Source organism: Sorghum bicolor, chromosome 10 (genome assembly GCF_000003195.3).
Source record: "Sorghum bicolor cultivar BTx623 chromosome 10, Sorghum_bicolor_NCBIv3, whole genome shotgun sequence".
Classification (NCBI taxonomy): domain Eukaryota; kingdom Viridiplantae; phylum Streptophyta; class Magnoliopsida; order Poales; family Poaceae; genus Sorghum; species Sorghum bicolor.
In genome coordinates this window covers 42430675-42438081 of record NC_012879.2, presented here as the reverse complement: position 1 = coordinate 42438081, position 7407 = coordinate 42430675, and the positions used below count along the sequence as shown (strand labels likewise).

Here is a 7407-nt window from a genome sequence, read left to right as displayed (position 1 = left end):
GTTCGTCTTTGAACCCACTATTGTTAAGGTCCACGGTTGTCATCCCATACTCCTTGTCGACTGGATGTAGGTTGTCTCGTTCTTTCATGCGATGCAAGTCCTGTCGTGCTTCAAGTGAATCCTTAGACTTCCCGTAGACACCCATGAATCCGAGCAAGTTCACACAAAGATTCTTTGTCAGATGCATCACGTCGATTGCGTTGCGGACCTCTAGGACATTCCAGTAAGGTAGCTCCCAAAATATGGATTTCTTCTTCCACATGGGTACGTGTCCCTTAGCATCCTTGGGAATAGGTTCGCTGCCTCGTCCCTTTCCAAATACCACTTTTATATCCTTGACCATTTCGAGTACATCATCTCCGGTTCGATTGAGAGGTTTGGTCTGGTGGTCTGCCTTGCCTTTAAAATGCTTGCCTTTCTTTCGTACTGGGTATATGAATTAAATATAACATATATATTATGAAAACCATGCACACATATAGTTTCTCATCTTATTGCACAACATGTCTAAGATATATAGTTGATTAATTCAGGAAAGTTTGGCTACAACAAATACAATCGCAACTAGCACTAAAAAAACCAAAACTAAAATGCACTTAAGCAACATAATTAGTTCGCGTCCGATCCTAACTATAATAGATAGATCATTCGCTTGATCAACATCATTGAACTCCTTTCGTCGGCTCACTGCCTCACCACCTTCAGCCTCAACCACCTGTGCAAAAGATTTCTTAATGTGTTCAATGTATTCTTCCTCCCAGTACCAACCTATACATCCGCCAGTACCATCCCACTGAAATTAAAAGAGAGAATCAAAAGTTTAATTAATATCATTTAAAAAAAATATGCACATATATAAGCAAATGTCTGGAAATAACTCACATTACGATCCGGACACTTGTAGAATATACGACCCTTGTTTACTCCCTCTTTCGACACTTTGTACTCCATCAAAATCTTCTGCCCACACTTGCCACAAGTAATGAGAGGGAGTTGCGGACGGTATCGCTTTTGAACCCGTTGAGAGACCGAAGACCCGGTCACGGTTGCCATCTACTATCCATACTCAATTTTTAAACAATTATAAATTCCACATTTACTAGTAACAATGTATGATACAATGGACATTATATGTAGTAATAAAAAAAATCGTGATATTAACAAACCAATTAATTTGAACTATCCTACTTTCTAAGATCATAAAAAGATACTATAATTCATTCTTGCAAACTACATTAATACTAGGTCAACCATGAAATATGATATATATAAATGGATACTAATTCACGTGAATGATTCAAAATAACAAAGTGGATTTGAGCTAAAAAATGATGGGAACATCACAAGCCAAAAACAACATGAAAAAGACAAGAAAGGCTGAAGTTAGTCACCTCCAAGCACGAAGAGACGATGACGAAGTCGAAGAAGATCAAAGATGGGCGTTGGAGATGTAGAACAAATGAAGAACAAGCAAGAAGAAGCTCCAAGAACAACAATGGTGCTCTCGGTTTCAAATGGGCAGAGGGGAGGAGGGAGCCGGCCTATAAATCGGACCTTTAGCACCGGTTCAGAACACAAACCGGTGCTAAAGGGTCACCCTTTAGCACCGGTTTGTGTTACAAACTGGTGCTAAAGGCTTTGCCTCGGCCCGTGGCACTGGCCGGTGCTAAAGGGGACCCTTTAGCACCGGTTCGTGTTACAAACCGGTGCTAAAGGGTCTCTGCCCCGACAGCACCTGTCAGTAGCCGTTGGGTAGGACCCTTTAGCACCGGTTCGTTAAAGAGGCCTTTAACACCGGTCCGCAAAAAGGCCAAGGTTTTTGGCCATTTTGGGCATCGACCAATGTCTCATTCTAGCAGCCAGGAGTGTCATTGGAACTCAAATGATGTGACATGAGAAGAAAAATCGATTTATAGCATATTTGGCCTTCAAGTTCTAGCAGTTCAACATGAAAAAACAACTCTGAGTTACCTTTGTTATGAATTGACTTAAATTGTCAGGTTGTTTCTTGTTAGTTGCTGATGCAGCTAGTCACCAATTGACTTAAATTTCAGAAAATATTATGTATAACAAGATTGCCTAAAATCTCACATGAATATATTGTTCACCTTATTAAATAGACAATGAGGCGGCGAATCCTGAATCTAAACAATCATGTATTAAGCACCTCTGAAAGCTATGAGGTAGAAGTAAATCTACAAGAGATACTGTGAAAAAAAGAAATGAACTGAGTCGATGGTCAATGCAATATGAAATTCAAAGCGATGGAGAATTCTAAAAATCTCTACTATACTACTATAAAGTTTAATCACCGTAAACTTAGTATTAGTAGAGAATATTAAAGTTGTTTGGGAAGGTTAATTTGCAGAGCTGTCTCAAGTCTCCATAAACAGGAATGGGAAAAGTGCAGATGACTGAAAATGGAGAAAAACACTTGAACTAAACAACAGGGAGGGATTAGCTGATTCAAGTATTCAACGCCCGGCCACATACAGGTCCCAGCATATGAGCAAAGTAGTGGTTTTCGTCTACCTGGTGAATGCACTAAACAAAAATGTAGTAACTCAATTTTTGAGTCTGTCATGGCCTAAATAAGATTGTGCACAACCATGCAGCACCCTGACAAAAGAAACTTAAAACAGAGGTATCCTACATATATGAAGCTGTGATTACCAAATGATGAGGCATACTTACATTCATTTGAAGGTCACACACACACATTCAGTTAGCAGGAATAATCAGTGAAAAGGCATCAGGATTAAAAGAGCTAAGCCTATCACTGATCTCGTTCAGCTTTTCCTAGGATTGATCATATATCAAGAACTTGAAAGATGCTTATATCATAGTGTCGAACAATATGCACCTGCATGAGCTTGAGAGATCTATAATTTTGAAGAGTGGTCTGCACATATAAAAATTGAAGAATTCATTAACTGGATATTATCAAGGACTTGCCAGTTTGCATATAAACAAGACAAGCGAGGAAAAGACTTCAACATTCCATAGGTCTAATATTGTACCTCTAGCATTTGAAACACGTCATTTCTGGTTCTGATTAGACTGAAGAAAGCAGGTAAAAGTATAAATATGTGCGCTTATTACTTACAATAGAATGATCAAAAGACCAATGGATCACATTGAGAACCTTTTTTAATCTTCAGTACAAACTCCCTCTATTTCTCAGGTTCAGGAGGGTTAGGGGCAGAAAACTCCCTGTCTTTGAAACGAATAACTTTAGTACCTGAAAAAGTTGACAAAAAATTGAGGATCTAAACAACACCATAGATCTCAAACCTACTCATCCCCAAGCATAGAAAAGCATGGTTGAATCTTTTGTTTTTTAGAGGTGGTTGCAACAGTCGGGGTAGATGAGCTATATTAACAACTACTAATTTGCCAGTGACCACAACTTTGGATTAAAATCAAATTCAGCAAATAAAACTTATTTCAGCGGAGAAGACTTATTGAAGGTATTTGTCTCAGTCATGCATGTTTTTGGCTACCACAAAAAATATACATTTGCATAGCTACTTGCTCCTAACTGGATTTTGATAGAAAAACATGGAGGCCTCAACAAAAAAAAGCTAGAGAAGCAACCTGAATACTACATGGAACGTCAATTTCAGATTGTTGGCATTCAGATGTTCGGAGGGCACTGCCAACAACGACTAACAACGGATGTACACGAGACTATGAAAACTATTAAAGTCCTCTGAAACAAACAAATTAATTCATATCTATGAAAACTATTAAAGTCATCTGAAACAAACAAATTAATTCATATCTATACACGTATGGAGTGGATTGTGTAAGCTAAAGTTCAGAATAGATATGCCTGATTGCCGATCAGGCTTATGCGACTCAAAGTAAAAAAAAACATAATCAAAAAACAAATCATAACAAATAACGAGGGATTTTGTATTGCTTACTGCCAATTGAAACAAATCGGAATGAACAACAATGTCGATCTACTGGTGCAATTCTGGTTTGTTAATCATGCCGAAGTAGTTGAGAAGCTGCAACAGAAGTAGTTGAGAAGCTGCAACAGGTAAAAATGACATTGGGTCAGAAGTCAGAACTGCATAATGTAGCATAACAAATTGGTGTCCACTACAACTGAGCAAAAGCAAAGTGGAGATAGATAATAATAAAGAGATATATCTACACATGAAAATTGGGCACGATTGATGGGTTACCCTAGAGTCGACTTGAAAGCAATCAAAGTTTTGATCAGATCAGATTACCAGATCCAATGGTAGACCCAGCCCGAAAATAGAGGTAGATGAACTTACACTACAAAAATTTGGCTAAAAATGACACTACTCAAACCGCCCAACCCCCCCCCCCCCCCAATGTTTCTTTCTTTTTTCTTGCCTCTCTTTCTTGCGCATATACTAATACACACTCTAATTTACAATTGTTTCACATCAACCTTTGTTTAAAATAAACTATAATATCTTACAGAGTACATCGCTATAGAGGTAGTCTGCAATCCCAAATTCAGTATTCCTGAGAATGACTACAATCTGGACATCACTCCAAATCACGCTCCAATCTCGACAACTTTTTACTCACAGTCAATTCAACAAGCACCCAGAGACCACCATCACCAACCAATTACGGGAGAGATTGGGAGCAGATTTCTCGAAGGACCACACATCGACACACGGGCAGAAGGATGCGAGCTCCGGGGCTGAGCGGCCGCTGGTGTAGGGTGTTGGAAAGCGGGAGCGTGACTCCAAGAGAGGAAGAGAGGGCTTCTGCTTGCTGCAGTCCGTGACTGCTTCTGCTTGCGCTCTGAAAAAGGCCAGAAGCCCACTCCATCTTTTTAACGTTGTGGTCCCGCCGCTCTTATCTTTAACCTCTCAACTCGTCGAGTTTGGTCGCTTGAGCGTCGGCGATCTGAAAGTCCGAGGGGCAGGGGCGTCGTCGGGCGGTGGCCTAGCGCTCGGCAGCGTGGGGGACGAGGCTGCAGGTGCTCGAGCGTCGTGAGATGAGTGCCTCTGATGGTCGGCGGTACAGGGGCCGGTTGGCAGGCCGGTACGCAGAGGTGGCAATGGTAATGTTGCGGCGGCGTTCTCGGCAGGGCAGGGGATGGGGTGTCGTCCTTGGCAGGGTAGCGGCAAGGAAATTGCAAGCGGACATCTCCTCCGCAAAGGTGGAGGTGCAGGGGAGTGCAAATTTGGTTTCGTCCACGGCGAATGCTCCCTTCCTTTTTACAGAGCACAGATTATGATTGGGTGAGAGAGCTAGAAATAGCGGAGTTTGCCTCGCGCAAGGGACGAGGGATCTCGCGAGAGCGATTGGAGGCGTGACTTCCGCGATGAGGCCTTCCCCAACGCGCCAAGCTGGCTTGTAGCCCCGTCCTCCACGTCAGCGCGCGAGCTCCAAATCATGTTTTGTAGTGGCTCCGCAGCAGCTTATAGCTGCCTGCAGAGGCTGCGACAGCCTCGCGTGACAAAAGTGCAAGGCACCCAGGCAAGCAAGCGTTGTAGACGGCGAGCAGCGAAACTGGTCTCTGCTTTTACAGAGGTTGTGAAAGAGAATGACAAAAGAAATAAGTGACAAAAAGCTAAATGATGAGATGATGTTCTTACAGTCGATGTTAGCTTGCGTTGTAAAATCAGTAGTTCTCTGTACACACCATCTACCTGTCCTATACTTTTTGGCTCAAGCATATGCTACTGACTGCCCGCGTTGGGGCTGGCCTCAAAGTGAGGCGATAGAAGGGCAAAACTTGTAAACCGGCGGCAGGAGGCGATAGAAGGGTGATAGGAGGTGAAATTTCTTTTCGCACCGGCGGCAGCAGAGTGAGGCAATAGAAGGGCAAAACTTGCCAGGGGACATTGAAAAAATGAGGCTTTTGCCTCAAACCACTAAAAAAGAATGGCTTTACCACAAACCATTACAAAAATATGATCACTTGTTGCTAGACACTATAGCTTTTATAATATAATTTCTCATTCAAACAGGTAAGTAAACATAATATCTAGGTATAAATACCCCTTGCCTTCAATTCAAGGTTCCAGCAACCTATCAGGTCATATTTCATCACCATAACATGATTACAGCAACATTTTAGCAGATCCATGAACATTACAGGTTCAAAAGAAAGTAGCAGGTCCAGGTCCCTAACATATTCCAGCAACATTTCAGCCACACTTTCAGGCCTTGTTTAGTTCGAAAAATTTTCAAATTTTTTTCAAAATTCCCCGTCACATCGAATCTTTAGTGTCAAATACAAACAAAATGCTACAGTACCCAAACCCAAAATTTTTCACCAACAATCAAGTACAACAACAAAATATGATTTCAATTGAGGCTAGGGTAGGAGATAATCTGAATGAACCCGGTAGGGATAATGGTAGAAATTAGTTACCCGTCAGGGACCACGAGATATCAGCATGCTCCTCGGAAAAAATGTCGCTCAAGAATCATGGAGACTCTATCACCGTTGCTACCACCGGGACTGGGCACCGCCACTACTCTGTTCACTGCTACAGAGAGCGGGTGCTGGTGCCGTCGTGGGAAGCGAGCCCCGCCGTCATCGCACAGCCATCTGCGGACACCACCACCATGGCCATCACAGGGCACCGCCGGCATCGGGGGAGATGTATAACACCCTGGTTTTAAAAATAGACCAGAGTCATCATATGTGTGCCCAAGAAGTCCACAAATACAACAAAAGAATAGAAATATCAGAAACAATATTATATAAAGCGGAAATCATATTTATAATAACACTTACAACTATCAGAGTATGCGGAAGCTGTTGGTAAACTTCTTAGACTCTATTCTTCTTAGAGACGTTGACTGAGGGCTCCGTACGCCAAGCACTTCTGATATGCTGTAACACCCCAAAATTTGCAATTTTCTAAAATAGGATAAATTGTTAAATCGTGTATTTTTGTGCCCATGAAATATAGGAAAAATAATATTTTTATTTCAATTAAAATTTACTATAGGAGTTAGCAACTTGTTTGAGCATGCATGCCTCTGCATTTGATTTATTTTGATGAGTGGGTTTGACTAAAGCTTAAAAAGAATTCAAATTTGGTTTTGAAATGTGTTTTGTTTTAAAAGAAAAGGGAAACATAAAATAGAAAATGAAAAAGAATTCCCTCTCCCCCTCCCTGTCTCGGGCTCGGCCCATTTCTCTCCCTTCCCCCGCGGCCTGCTCCTCCTCCTCCCCCCTTTCTTCTCTGCGCGGCCCACTTCGCGGCCCAGCGCCAGCAGAGCGAGCCCAGCAAGCAGCGCGCCCCCTCCCACCTCGCTGCAGCCGCTGACAAGCCGACCCCGCGCCCCGTTTCGCTGCCAGGTGGGACCCATCTGTCGGGTCCTTCCCCTACCTCGTGACGGAGCCGGACTCCGTCGAGAGATCGCACCGGCCGCGCGTAATCTCCCTCC

The 7407-nt window shown here is 42.6% G+C and overlaps 1 long non-coding RNA gene across 2 annotated transcripts; it reads right to left on the bottom strand.

Annotated features, from left to right (window-relative positions):
• On the bottom strand, nucleotides 2016–5207 carry LOC110430879. 2 transcript variants are annotated; one of them, XR_002448284.1, is made up of 4 exons: nucleotides 4463–5207; nucleotides 3930–4039; nucleotides 3107–3241; nucleotides 2016–2902 (listed from the first exon to the last, which is right to left on the bottom strand). It is a non-coding gene; the product is annotated as an uncharacterized LOC110430879 (long non-coding RNA). The 2 variants fall into 2 exon arrangements; XR_002448283.1 differs by having other exon boundaries at nucleotides 2016–3241.